Source organism: Syzygium oleosum, unplaced genomic scaffold (assembly GCF_021117445.2).
Source record: "Syzygium oleosum isolate NSW1041296 unplaced genomic scaffold, Sole_v2.1 Sole_v2.11, whole genome shotgun sequence".
NCBI lineage: Eukaryota > Viridiplantae > Streptophyta > Magnoliopsida > Myrtales > Myrtaceae > Syzygium > Syzygium oleosum.
The window spans coordinates 4,303,749-4,319,564 of record NW_026607495.1 but is presented as its reverse complement, the minus strand read 5'-3'; the positions used below and the strand labels follow the sequence as shown (position 1 = coordinate 4,319,564).

General features: G+C 41.6%; 1 pseudogene; it reads right to left on the bottom strand.

Annotated features, from left to right (window-relative positions):
• Positions 1-1,445: 1,445 nt before the first annotated feature.
• Positions 1,446-6,768, bottom strand: LOC115663454 (cysteine-rich receptor-like protein kinase 10; annotated as a pseudogene).
• Between the last annotated feature and the right edge of the window lie 9,048 nt (positions 6,769-15,816).

Here is a 15,816-nt window from a genome sequence, read left to right as displayed (position 1 = left end):
AACCATCTACCCTGTTATAACTGGTTCCCAGTTGTTGGAACTTGAAAACTTACCCTGTTTGCCCCAAATCATGTTTTGGAATTTATTCTGTTTTTTCCGATCCAGTTCTAGGGTTTACTCGGAAACCTATTTATCTTTTGTTTCTTTTTTTTGTTTCATTTTTTCCAGCAAAATAATATGAGTAGCAATGAAATGATTTAAAGTAAAAGATAAATAATAAAGTAACAATCCAAAATATAGTAATAGTATGATCTAGGGAGTTTTTTTAACACAAACTAAAAACTGATTCCAAAATCAGTCCGGTTCTCGGGTGGGATTTCACTTGGAACAGGGAACCGGTTGCATGAGGTATGGGCTTGGGAGAGTCCGTGCCTAGTGGTAGGCCAATCGAGAGCTGTTGGCTCGCCATTAGGCAATACCCCTAAACTTGTTTCGTTTTTCCCCAACAGAAAAAAGAGGATTGCAACATTTTCTACTAATTCATTTGTTTCCATGATATTTCCCTCGAAAAATTTTGCAGAAGAAAAAAAAAAGATCACTTGAAAAAGATGCTAGAGCACTGAGTTACACTATCCATAAGTTTTACCAAATCAAACATCTTGGAACAAGACCAAAAAGGGGAGGTGAAGTAATGGCTTTTTCGCACTGTTTTTTAAGTAAATTATTAGTTTTTATGAGATTCCCCTCCAATATTTTGCATAAGCCAAAAAAAAGAAAAGAAAAAGATCACCCAAAAAAGATGTCGGAGCAATTAGTTACACTATTCCGAAATTTTGCCCAATCAAATATCTTCGAAATAGAACAAACACGAGAAAAGTTGTGTAATGGCCTTTTTCCACTTGTTTCCACTAATTTATTAGTTTCCATGAGATTTCCCTTGGAAAGTTTAGCATCATAATAATAAAAAAAGATCACCCGAAAAAGATGCTAGAGCAATGAGTTATATTACCCTAAAGTTTCGCCTAATCAAACAACTTTGAACAAGAGCAAAATCGGGAGATGTTTTGTAATGGCTTTTTCGCATAGTTTTGTAATGGTTTTTTCGCACTGTTTTACTCGTCAGCATATGTCAATAGCCGTACTATGGTCAGCACTTATGTTGGTCATCAACAAAGAATTTTTGCTATCAACGACTCGTCTATGTTATAATCACTCATTATCGATTTTTGTATGATGTCATGTCGATTTAGAAAATTCGGTCAACTTTTAGGTGTCAACAACACATGTTCATTTGTATTTGATTTAATTGGTGAGTTCATGTCACGCCCCGAACCCCATCGAGCCCGTGGCATCCCTCTTACCCAATTTAACTGCTTTGAGCTATATCTTAAAATAGCAATTCCTCACGGATCTCTATCAGGGGTATGCCTTTTACTAAATTGGAAAACGCACTTAGCTGATGCATGAAATCTGGCTCAAGATCACTTAAGCACTACAAAAAAATAGTAATTGCTAGGAAGAATTAAATCACGAGAATGTAATTTGATAATCTGAAAACCAGGACAAACACAATTATTTATGCGTTGGGTATGTTGATCTCCCAATTGTCAAGGCTACCGTGGACATAGCTCGGTCACAGAGATCTCGTTTTTCGAGAACTGGTTCGGTTTGCTTCTTGATCTGTCAACTTGAGACACCCTTGAACTATAATCCTGCATAGATGACCTATTGGATTCGATGCCACTGTGCATGAAGAATGCAGGTTGTGAAGGCACTTGAAGTGTGACCAAGTGGTTGTTATGCATGAGAAGTACCGAAGCCATTGTTGGCCGGTTAGCCACGTTTTCTTGGACGCATAGTAGACCAATGTGAATGCACCTTGCAATTTCGGTACTCAAACCAAAAGTCAAACAGGGATTGATGATGTTTGATGTTGTTCCTTCCCTCCAATTCTTCCAAACCTGCAAACATTTGACAGACATTGTGTAACAGTCTGAATTTTCGATCCTTTTCCCGGGATTTAGGAAATTAATATTGATCAATGCACTATAGTGAGATCTCACCCGGAAATGCGCATTCACGGGATGCTAACCTTAGGGGTAAGGCCAGTACTGGATTGAGTTCGCACGATCAAAGAACTCGACCTTGGTTCGATCTTCGACCATATCGATTAACGAGGGAATGTTTTGAGCCAACCGAGACCGGTCTATTTGATTGATCGTGTCCGAAGGGCACTAGTGACAGACCCTCGCAATTATATGACAATCAAGGTCGCCTTGGCTCGAGCAAACTTAAACGTGATTTGACTTAGTGTCGGTCACGGGTCGAGAGCGCGTAATCCCAATGAGCCACCCGTTAGCCTGAGATAAACTAAAGTCGCGATTGTTCGATCTTAGTCATTTCTTGGAATTCGGGCCCGGGAATCGAGAATTTTGAAAGTGACAATTTTGGACGGCCGATGACGTTTTCGGCTTGGCCAACCTTGGGGCCAACCATTTCTGCAAAAAAATGGATTTCGGTTCGAGACCGGGAAAATTACGATTTTGCCCCTATGGACACCGATGTTGGATTTTGAGGCCGTTTGAGGTTATTTTTAGAGGCCGATGCCGTTTTTGGGTGGCCACGCATATCTGGAGTGGTTTCGGACGAAAATTGGAATTTTGGCTCGGAAGTGAAAAATAATATTATTTTATTCCCAGAACTTTGCAGTCGATTTTCGAGGGCTTAAGAGGCTATTTTCACAAATCCGACGCCATATTATGTTGGCCACTCACATTTTTGGTTAGTACGGTCGAAAAATGGAATTTCGGCCCGGGGCGGAAAAATTATTGTTTTGCACATGGACCCGCTACTGGGTATTCCGAATTTTGGACTGGAGAATTGAGAATTATTAAATTAGAATTTCAGCTGCATTATTGGACTTTGGACATTTTTGCCCTTCAATTATTGGATAGAGACAAATAAGGGCCGTCGGATCAAGGGCAAAATGGGAAATCGCATAGGATCGCGACACGTGGCGCCCTCTGGTCCCCCATTTTTGACCGGTCTGACCTTCTCTCTCTCTCTCTCTCCTCCCTCATCTGGCCAGAACCCCCCACGTTCAGCCCCTCCTCTCCCATTTTCTCCCTTTTTCTCTCCCAAAATTCTCCCTCTCTTGTTCCCTTGCCGTGATCATCGCCGCCGGAGGAGCACCGCCGGCCATCGTTCGCCGCCGCCGCTGCTGCTGCTAGTCCGGCTGTTCCAGCCCCTTGTCCAGCCAGTTTGTCGCGTTTTTCTTAGGTAAGTGTCTCCCCCAAAAACTACCTAGGACCTCGGGTATTGCTAGACGCGGTTAGGACTCGGTTTAGGGGATTTAAAGGTTGATTAAGGCGTTGATAATGGTTATTGGTGGTTGATCATGGTTATTGGTGGCTGAGTATGGCTGTTAGTGGTTGTTGCGGGTTGGATTAGACGTCGGGAAATGAGTTTTGGCGGTTGGAATTCGGTAGAAATCGGTTCGGGTTTGAATCCGTGAGGTTCGGGGTGAATCGCGGATTCACGGTTACTGTACCCGCCCGGTTTGCTATTTTCGTAGAAAATTTTTTGGGCCGAATTTGAGGAAGTTTTCTTCATGAAAGTTGTTCCCAACATCTTGATGTATAACATATTTTAATTTGGGAATTTTTAGAAATCATTTGGTGCAATTCGAAAGTCCATCTTTGGACCGAAATAAAACTGCCCGATTTACTGTTCACCTGACCTTCGGGTCTGTTCGAATTTTTATAAATTTTTCCAGGCCTATTTTCAAAATACTTCCTTCACAAAAATTGTTGGGGACATTTGTGGCTATAACATATAAACATTTCAAAGCTTTTCAAGGTGATTTGGGTGTTGAAATAAATGTATTTTGAGGACAGAATAGTCTGTTAGAGCGAACTGATTTTGGTCTAATTTCGAGGGACAAAAAGGCATGGTTGTAGATTGAACCGGATTTCGTGTTCTTCATAAGAAATGTTGATCAAGATGTGTTTTATGATATATCCAAATTTTAGAATTTTTGGAGTTCGTTTACTATTTATTTTGATGGGATTTCGGTCACTGTTTAGGGTTCGGTTTAGGGGTTTATGTGGCTGTTTTGAGGGCTGAGATGAAGGCTGGTATTTGGTTGTCGTGGGCTGAATTGGGGACTGATTTGGAGAAGAAATTGGTGAGGATTTGTAGGCTCGATGATGGCTGTGATGTGTGGAGCGATCGCAGTTAATTTGTATAATTGATTGGAATTATTGTGACTGTTTGGAGACTGATTTAGAGGCTGGATATTTGTTGGTTACGGACTGATTTGGCAATGAAAATTTGAGGTTTAGTAGATTTGGATAGGACAGTGATATTGTGGATCGATCGGGATTCATTTGTGTGATTGAGTGGGATTGTTATGGCTTGATTGTGCCTAATTGATCAATTGTGTTGTTTGTGATTTGTTGGCTGGATCGGGATTATGTGTTGGGCTGAATATGGCGTGGCTGTGTGCCGTGTGTATGTGGCCGTGAGGTGTGGCGGTGTGGTAGTGTGAATGCACATTGAATTCGCGTGTTAAATGTGTATGGTCGTGCGGTGTATTCGTATGACGAGAACGTGTGTTTGTGAAGTGTACGTGAGATGTGAATTGGTGCGTGGCTACGAATGCGTGTGAGGTGTGTATGTTTGGTCGTGCGACTGTTGACCGTGTGTAAGTGTGGTATGAGTGGAACGAAGGTACTGGAATGAAGGATTGGTTGGGAAAAGGGTCCGTCCTGAGGCGTGTACGTTTACGCGGGACGATACCGTCCCTGATGAGGTAACGATGCTCGGCCCGACGGGGTGTCGATGCCTGACGTGGTCAGAAGACCGTTGGCCTGATGCGTTTTACGCGGGGCGCGGTAGAAGGAAAGTGTGTGTAGGATTCCGTCCTGAGGCGTGTACGTTTACGCGGGACGATGTCATCCCTGACGAGGTGACGATGCCCGGCCCGACGGGGTGACGATGCCTGACGAGGTCAGAAGACCGTTGGCCTGATGCGTTTTACGCGGGCGCGGTAGTGGTGGAAGGGTTGAGAATGAGTGGATTTGGCAAAACGAGTGAGAGGATTGTGAAAGGTGACGTGTGGTGTGAGTTCGTGTGCGAGTGTGGGTGCATCGCGTATTGTAGTGCTCTATTATGGGGAAAAATCTGCTAGGCATGGTATGGGACGTACCCAAGTAGGTTTTGTCTTATAATCGAGGCATGCGCGTGGTTGTGATGTTTTGCTGTGACGCGTTGGCTACCTTATTGTCTAACATGCAGGAATGTGCTTAATGAGTTCCAGGTAGGTTCGTATGTGTTTGTTGATTTGGTTGAACGTTGTGAGTGGTGCGTGTTTCGTCTGGCGGTACGTGAGTGCCTACGTGGGGTTTGGGGTTGTACATTTATTGAGATTCGTCTCATAGTTGTATAATCCACAATTTCAGACCCCCAGTCATAAACCTGGGAAGTTCGCCTCCTCTTTTTGGAAGTCCGGGGAACTGCCTTTGGTGCCTAGGGGAGCTGCGGGTGAGTTCGTAGACGATGCCCAAGAGATTTCCGGAGGCTCAAGCCAGAGATTCAGGAGCAGATCGGAAGATGGTGATCAGTAGTTTCCCCCTAGGGTACTTTAGGGGTTGTGTGAAATGAGTTGACCCATAGGGAAGTTAAGTTAACCAGACCCTGATCTTTTATTATGACGGTGATTTCGGATGCTGGTTTGCTGTATATGTGTGTAATATGATGTTTATATATTTGGTGCTGTATGAATATGTGTTATTTGATTGTTAGGATGGTCTTCCCTGTTGTCGTCATCTTTCTGTCCGGGGTTTTGTTTTATATATCCGCTTCCGCGTGTGGCTCTGATATTTGGGTTGGGTCGGCGACGTTCCTGGGACGTCGCATCATTTCGACCGGAGCAGGGGATGTCGCGAGCTCGATGGGGTTCGGGGCGTGACACATTGAGCAGATTGATCCCCAAAACATTATGTGAAATGAGAAGGTTTGCTCTTATACTCCCATAGCTTATAAGGACCTCTGTGTTATTGCCCACCCGAAAAAGATTGTTCCTCTGGCCACTCACAATCCCCAAAACTAGCACTCCGAAACTGAAGACATCGGACTTGACTGAGAAGTTTCCATGCATTGCATACTCTGGCACCATATATCCGTTGTGCATCACAATAAGTCCATCTTATTAGCTCGACAATTTGCCTATATTTTTTTGGTAAGCATTAGCTATAGGTGGTTGTGGCACTTACTAGGTCCCAACAATTCGGTTTGTCTCTGCCTGAGTTTGGTCCAACTCAAATAGCCTAGCCATACCAAAATCCGATATCTTAGGATTCATGTCTGAGTCCAACAAAATGTTGCTGGCTTTAAGGTCCCGATGGATGATACAAAGTCGAGAGTCTTTGTGTAGGTAAAGAAGCCCTCGAGCAACACCCATTATTATCTTGTGACGCCTATCCTAGTCGAGATTCGCACGCTTCACAGGATCTACACATTTTGTTGAAAATCACATTCTATAAGATGTCCCTTAATTATTTCATGAGTATACAATTTCAGGAATGACAACCCAAGAAACATACTGAATATGAACTGATCAAGGCTTGAATTGGGCACAAACTTGTAAATGAGAAGTCGCTCGACTCCTTCCGGATAGAAACCTAGGAGCCTGACCAAGTTCCTATGTTGTAGCCTAGCTAGTAACACGACCTTGTTCTTGAATTCTACTTCTCCTTGGCCAGAATTCTGCGACAGTCGTTTCATAGCGATTTCCTGTCTGTTGGAAAGTCGACCTTGAAATTTCATCAAAGTAGTTCCTTGTTAGTGTCGAAATGTAATTGAAGCATTTCAAAGAGTATCACGTTGATGTCATCTATGCCTCTTTTTTTTGCTTTAATTTTGAATACAAGAGACCAGAGGATGCTTTGTTAATTAGTACCATGTAAACAGCACCAAAACTGCCTTGTCCAAGCTTCTTGGAATTAGAGAAGTTAACAGTTGCCGCTCTGATAGTGCCGAAATCAATTTGCAGTGACTCCGCGGTTCCTATTTCATCCACAACTTCACCAAGAAAGAGAAATAGGCCATCATTCAGAGCATGAATGTCTTTATCATAGTTTTTTATAATGCAAGCTTCACAAACTTTTGATATATAGAGTTGCACTTGCAGGCATTACTATGGACTTGCTATTTTGGCCTGCTCAATCAGTTCATGTTAACTACAGACAATGAGAAATGTGTAATTGGACATGTATGAGCGATGCGCATGAATGTAAAGATCGAAGTCTCAATTCCATGTTCTGGAATTCTCAACCCAATTTGTTAAAAAAATGTTGGCCTGATTGTGACTACTGAGCTGGTGCAAAAGCATAGTAATTAGTCAACTTCATTATTTTCATGATCTTTTAAACCTCAAGAACAATTGCTGTTTCAATGCAAAAAGATAAAGACTCACTTTCAACTCCTCGTCTAGGCTGCTTCTTCTTCCTTTTCACTATCAGGAGTATGACAACGCCGATAACAAGTACCGCAGAAGCACTTGTGGCAACTGCAATGATCACAGTCTTCGTTGAGTTGCTCTTTCCACCTGCAGGAGCAAAGGCACGTTATGTTTAAGATCATTGCTTACCGATTACAAAGTAACACACGGGAGAAATCACTAAAGCGCCAGTTCGTATGCAGAAACGAAATGCATGTTAAACTTGTAGGCCACGAAAATGGCACGCCCAGGATCACCATAATCAGAAACCGAAACACGATAATGGAGAAATTGTAGATTCGCGTACCTGGTTTGGAATCCATCGAACTTGACGCGGAATTTTCGACGGTTTCCGAACACGAACTCAAATGCTTCTCCCCTATCCCTTCATTAGAATACTGGCCTAATGAGATTGCCACTCACGAGAAGAAAGTTCTCTCTAAATCCGTATGTGAGTCAAATTGTGCATCATAAGGTTAGGGGAGGGACTTGAGCACTATTTATAGAGTCTTCGACCACGGGCCCTCTCATTACAGGCCGGGCCGTACTCGGCCTACACCAGCCAGCCCCATATTAGACTTATTAAGAACCCATATATCTTACCTTTATTAGACCAAACTAATTCAATTAATTTCAATTAATGAAGCCCACATTAGGAAATTCTTACATTCTCCTACTTGGGCGATATTAATTGAAACAGAACTGTGTGCGCACCCTTATATTGGTCTAGAGATTATTCTTAATAGTCAATCCGATCCCATAAAGTCTCGAACACCGAATCATGGCGGTAACTGCATGTACTCACGTAGAGCCTTCCATGGTCACGAGTGCTTTTAACTTTACTGATATTGATTCAATATGGTAGTGTGTCAAATGGACAATACCTCATAATGAGTGATACTTTATATGTTGTCCACTTTGTTAGTCCAAATTCTCTCTCCTTAAGTGTCACAAAACCTAATGTGTCACTAGAGAATATCCTTCATGGTTCCAACGAACCTTCATATGTCTTACCTTGATAGTTAACTGTACTTTATGTGTAACAAGACATATCGTTAAGGCTAATACTAAGAATGCCCCATAGCCTGTACTCAAGGTTTACACAATGCCTCGAGATTTTCATCAAATATGTATACTCAACTTGATAAATCTACATTCACAAATACCTCATTGAATGCAAAAGAGTTGATACATATTCAAATATTACAAAATGTAACAAAATCAGATACAAACTTCATAAGAGCAACATAAAACTAAACAGCTCCCACTAATTAACAGTATCCCATGATACTCCGAAGCCCATGTTAATGACATGTCGATCAAATACACAAGGGCAAAGGCCTTTAGTTAGCGGATCTGCAATCATATCATCTGTTGAAATGTGCTCTACTGCAATGTCACCATCCTGAACTTTTTCCTTTATAGTCAAGTACTTGACCTCCATATGCTTAGACCCCTTGAGACCTCTATTGTTGTTAATAAACAACACTGCAGAGTTATTGTCACAATACAGCTGTATGGGCCTATCCACAAAATCAAATACGATCAACTCCTTAATGAGGTTCCGGAGCCAAATTGCCTGAGTAGCGGCCGAAAAGCATGCTACAAACTCCGCTTGCATGGTAGAGGATGTCATTGATTTCTGTTTCTCACTTTTCCATGATACTGCACCTCCTGCTAACTTAAAGATGTAACCTGTTGTCGACTTCTTTTCATCCTGACAGCCAGCAAAGTCTGAATCCGAATACCCAACTAGCTGTAGGTCCTGAACATGTTTGTAAATCAGCATATAATCTTTTGTCCTCTTTAAGTACCTCAAAACCTTCTTGGCAGCAACCCAATGATCGTGTCCTGGATTTGACTGATATCTGCCTAGAAGTCCTGTTGCAAAAGCAATATCTGGTCTAGTACATACTTGAGCATACATAATACTCCCAAGTGCATTAGCATAAGGTACATTCTTCATTTAGGCTTTCTCAAAATCTGAATGAGGACATTGTGACAAACTCAACTTATCACCCTTACTGACAGGAGCAATTCCTGGCTTGCATTGTTGCATGTTGAATCTTTCTAAGATACGATCAACATATGCCCTCTGAGATAAGCCCAATAGTCGGCGAGAACGATTCCTATGAATCTCAATGCCAAGGACAAAAGACGCCTCACCAAGGTCTTTCATATCAAAGTTCTTTGACAACATCCGCTTTGTCTCATGCAGTAAACCAAGGTCACTGCTTGCAAGCAGAATATCATCAACATAGAGTATAAGGAAAATGAATTTCCTCCCACTGACCTTGCAGTATATACACTGATCTACTCTGTTCTCAACAAAACCAAATGAAGCGACAACACTATGAAACTTCAAGTACCATTGTCTAGAAGCTTGCTTGAGACCATAAATAGACTTTTTCAGTCTACATACAAGCGTACCTGAATCATCTGCCGCAAAACCTTCGAGTTGCATCATATAGACTTCTTCATTAAGGTCTCCATTGAGAAAGGTAGTTTTAACATCCATCTGGTGTAACTCCATATCGAAATGAGCTACCAATGCCATGATCACTCTGAAAGAATCTTTCGAAGAGACTGGAGAAAAAGTTGCTTCATAGTCTACTCCTTCTCTATGAGTGAAACCCTTGGCTACCAGTCTGGCTTTAAACTTCTCAATCTTTCCTTTGGAGTCCCTTTTAGTCTTATACACCCATTTGCAGCCAATGGGTCTATGACCTTCAAGTAATTCAACAAGTTCCCAAACTCCATTATGCTTCATAGACTGCATTTCATCTCTCATTGCATCCAACCACAGTTCCGACTGAGGACAAGAAACAGCTTCCGTATAAGTCACTGGATCAGCTACAGAACCAATATCGTAGTCTTGCTCTCCTATATAGACTAAATAGTCTGGTGGTATAGCTGATCGTCTCTCCCTAATGGATCTCCTTACTGGAGCAACAACAGCCTCATCCTGCACCTGAGAGCCTTGAGGAACTTCATTAGGAGCTGTCTCGACAATAGGATCCTGAGCCTCAACAGGTTCAGTCTGTGGTGTGAGAGTCTCCACAATTATCTGTATGGGAGGAGATAAAGATACAACATTACCCACTGTACTATTATCCTCGATAGTCTGTGAGCAGCTACTTTCTTCGGCCACATCAAACTCCAGAAACTTGGCTGTCTGTGATTCCACAATTCTTGTGCCTCCATTGGGATTATAGAACCGATATCCCTTCGAATGATCAGGGTAAGATACAAAGTAACACCGAGTGATTCTGGAGTCCAACTTACTTAATGTTGGATTGTATAACTTCACTTCTGCAGGACATCCCCAAACCTTAAGATGGTTTAAGCTAGGCTTACGTCCAGTCCATAACTCAAAAGGAGTCAATGGAACAGCTTTAGTAGGTACACGATTCAAAATGTACAAAGCTGTTTTCAAAGCTTCACCCCACAGAAAATCAGGTAAATTTGTCCTACTAATCATACTCCTCGCCATTTTCATAAGGGTGCGATTGCGCCTTTCGACTACACCATTTTGCTCAGGACTCCCAGGCATAGTGAACTGAGCCACTATCCCAGAATCCTCTAAGTATTTGGCAAATGGCCCCTTAAACTGTCCGGCATCGCCATGCTTGCCATAATACTCTCCACCTCGGTCAGATCTAACAACCTTTATGACCTTTCTCAACTGTTTCTCGACTTCAGTCCGAAAAATCTTGAACTTGTCAAGAGACTCAAACTTTTCTTTAATCAAGTACAGATAGCCATATCGAGAATAGTCATCAATAAATGTAATGAAATAAAAATTTCTACACAAGGTTGCCGTATAGGGTCCACTTATATCGGTGTGAATGATCTCCAATAGGTCAGAACTTCGGACTGCAGTTTTCTTCCTTATCTTGGTCATTCTACCTCTACAACAGTCTACGCATGTCTCTAAGTCATCTTTAAGAGCAGGCAGGATGTTAGTCTTTATCAGCCTTTCTACTCTATCTTTAGAGATATGACCAAGCCGTTTATGCCACAATGCATAAGACTGTTCCTTAGGTAGTGGTCTCTTAGAAACAACCTTTTCAGCCGTATAAGCGACGTATATGTCATTGGGAGACAAACACAATCTGTACAATCCATTGGACATATAACAGCACCCAACCTTATTTGAATTAAGAAACAAAGAAATAACATTGTTCTTGATTTCAAAAGAGTAGCCATACATGTCCAAACACGATACGGAAACTAAGTTCCGTCTAAAAGAAGGTACATAAAAAGTGTCTTTCAACATTAATCTAAAACCAGAGTCTAGAATCAAGATTACATCTCCCACAAACACAACATCAGCTTTCTCGTTATTTCCCACAGTGAGTCTTGACTCATCCTGATTTGGCTTCCTCCGGTTTATGAATCCCTGTATGGTAAACGCAACATGATTAGTTGCACCGCTATCGAGCCACCAAGAACTAGATGGTGCTTCTGATAGGTTGGATTCACAAACAAGTGCCAAAGAATCATTACCTGTAGGCTCATGTTTGGACAACCAAGCTTTGAACTTTCCACAGTCCTTCTTTATGTGACCTTTCTTCTTACAAAAGAAGCAGCGGTCACCATACCTTTTAAAGGATGTTTTCTTTGGACCCATATTGTCAGATTGACCGGTAGTGTCATGAGTACCTTTATGAGTACGATTTCTGAACTTTTTATCCTTCTTTTTGTGGGAACTAGAAACATATAAGGCTAGATGCCCTTTTTCCTTCTTAAGTTTCTCTTCCTCTGCCACCACCCTTGCTATCAAGTCATTCACTGACCAAGTCTCATCTTGGGAATTGTAATTTGTCTTTATAATCCCAAAATCAGGTGGAAGGGTGTTCAGGGCTTGATGCACAATACAGGCATCAGGAATGGAACATTAAGAGCTTGAAGCTTCGTCTTTAGGTCTACCATCCTAAGGACATAATCTCTAACCCCAGCAGTACCATCATACTTCATATTGAAGAGCTTTTGAAGAAGTGTACCAACCTCAGCATTAGATGAAATGCGGTTTCTAGCCTCTAAGGCTGTCATCATTTCCTTATCAATACAGTCAGCTGGCAAACCACTTTTTAAGTGTTCTTGAATGGATTTCTTCATTGTCAATAAGCAAATCCGATTGCTATTTTCCCAGGCAGCATAGTCCGTTTTCTCAGCTTTAGTACTGGTGGCCATGATATCTGCCGGCTTATCCTTTGTAAGAGCAATGTGAACATCCGCCAGCTCCATTCCAAATAGAAAATCCTCTTTCCATTTCTTAAAGTTCAAACCAGTAAAGACCTCAGTGGAAATGGAATTGCCGTTTACAGAAAAGGTGACTGGAAAACAAACAAACAATACAATCAGCATCATGTGAGTACTTATACAGAGAGTTACATACATCATCACATAATCACCTTTGGGCAGAAAATATGACATGCAGTTGTACACTCTCCACATGACAGCGGCCATGAGAACTTATTCTAATCTTTCGTGAAATCACCACCTTTGGGTGTATGAACCACTAAGATCAGTCATTTCTCAAGCACATGCTATACATGTACCCCTCCATGAACTAATACAAGATCACCTCCTTTGGGAGTATAATCACGTAATAAATTAGGAGACATCCCACCACAATATGAGACCGATATTTCTCAAACCCAGTCAAGTGTGCCACTTTGGCGGTCACAACCCAACTGAATCCTTGAAAATCTCTCATACCAGGGATATGAGCTTTATGTATCACATTTACTATATGCATGTAATGCTAGACGTAAAGACAGGGGCGTATGTCTCTGAAATTACATGCCATGCTAATTATATTGTTCCATTCATTGATAGACAATGAATTACACCCTACACAGTCCTTATGTGGTGATATACATGTGAGCTACCATATGTATTTCCGAAACCATAGAGAAATACAAGAAAATACGCAAAAATACCCTAAAAATACGCGTATATAGGGTTCTATACGTATTTTCACATCTTTAAAAGCTTCAAACATGCAAAATAAATACACAACAATGTAGAGCATCTTGATACGAGCGTGTCGGTACCAAGATCGTCCAAAACGGACATCGGACGCGCCCGCACGCGCCGCCGAAAGGCGTGGCGCGTGCGCGCATGTTCAGCCGGTCAAACCGGTCTGAACAGCCGGTCCGACCGATCAACGGTTAACGGACCGGTTTGACCGGTCGGGTCGGGTCAGGATCTGGGTCGGGTCGGGTCAGGATCCGGTTCAACCGAATCCGCGCCTCGCTGACATCATGTTGACGTCAGCCTGCAGTTACCGGCAAACAAACGCGCCGGTTTGGCACGACCGCGCGTGGCCGTCACGCGCCGCCGCGCCTAGGGCGCGTGTAGGCGCGTAACGGCGCGTCCGGCCTCCTCCGGCGACGATCCGCCACCATTCTTCTCGTCTCGACGAGTAGATTCCAAATATATAATAAAATTTAACTTTTATCCGACAAAAAATTTCGAAACTGGGCAAAAATCTCTCGGACAAAACTAAAACGGTCCTAATCCGTATGTTTCAGTTCTAATCTATGGCAGGCTCTGATACCACATGTAGGCCACGAAAATGGCATGCCCAGGATCACCATAATCAGAAACCGAAACACGATAATGGAGAAATTGTAGATTCGCGTACCTGATTTGGAATCCATCGAACTTGACGCGGAATTTGCGACGGTTTCCGAACACGAACTCAAATGCTTCTCCCCTATCCCTTCATTAGAACACTGGCCTAATGAGATTGCCACTCACGAGAAGAAAGTTCTCTCTAAATCCGTACGTGAGTCAAATTGTGCATCATAAGGTTAGGGGAGGGAATTGAGCGCTATTTATAGAGTCTTCGACCACGGGCCCTCTCATTGACTGGGCCGGCCGTACTCGCCCACACCACCAAATTACCCCCATATTAGACTTATTAAGAACCCATATATCTTACCTTTTTATTAGACCAAACTAATTCAGTTAATTTCAATTAATGAAGCCCACATTAGGAAATTCTTACAAAACTTACATCACACCATTCTTTGATAACTTGAGGGAAAGTTATTTGGATTTCTGGATTTTGTCGTCTTACCAAGTTTCGTCTAATGGAGAGTATTAACACTTGATAAATATCACATTATTCTCCCGAATTTAAAGTTTTTGGGTATAGTCGGTTACCTTTTCAACTACAAGTTCATTACTTTCATAAATTTCTTACGGAAATCAGAGTAATGACAGCGCAATGGTTTACAGAAACAGAGTGGAGCAAGAAACAACCAATGCTGGTTTGCAAATGCTCTGGTCAAAGATTTCTGCAGAGTTATTAGATGCTCCCCATGTGTGCATATGGGACCACTATATAGTATATACACGAGGACCACCAACGAAAAGGACAAAGGGAAGGGACAAAAATTACTGTGATAGAGACAACTACAATCACGCCAGTCTTTGCCGGGTTGGGCCGCCCTCTCGGCAGCTGTATTCAAATCGATCGTGCTTTGGTCTTAATTTTCTTTTATTTTTGAGTTCTTAGCCAGTTCTATCTTATATTTACAAAACGCTTGGAAGATCAGAATACATACGTCTATTTTCACTATTTTGCCAAACCAAGATCAGAATAGATACGTCTATTTTCACTATTTTGCCAAACCAAATAACAAGATATAAAAAAAATATATATATAGAGGAATTTCTTATCTAACTCTTAATCTCGAGAAATGCTTTATGTAATAAGAGATCTTACCGAAACCCTCTGATTAAGTGACGTGCCAATTTCTAATTGGTTGCTGATCATTTACTGCACGAGTCCAATTTATTTCAGCACTCAATAAAAGTTCGCCACGTTATTTAAATAAGAGACTTTCAGTAAAACTTCTTAGAATGTCTAACATTGCTAATCAATCTAATTCTAAGCACACTTGAGGTAAGTTTTGGCCTCTCTTTTCCTTTGACGTCTGATACTACAAAGTTCTAGTAATAATCTAAGATCTTGCGCAAATGCGTGTCACCAATATTTCAATTATGGCCTCAAAATTTTCTTTCCCATTTCTTTATTGTCAAAAAACTTTTTGCGTTTATATTAATTAACAAACAATGGTGACTGAATGATGAGAAGTAACGAAGATCTGCTACTGATGCATTACCCTAGCATAGACTCACTTTATTATTAATTTAAAAATCCCATGATAGCTTATGAGCAATGAATGCCACAACTTGTGATTCAATAAACTGACTATGATAGTTAACTATTAGCCAAGTAGATGCACCGAAGATAAGAGTCATGGACCCATTTTTTTTTTTTGCCGAAAATATGGACCAACCCACACGTGTTTGGCTAAAAATTATTTATCCAACCAAAAAATTTACATGATCTA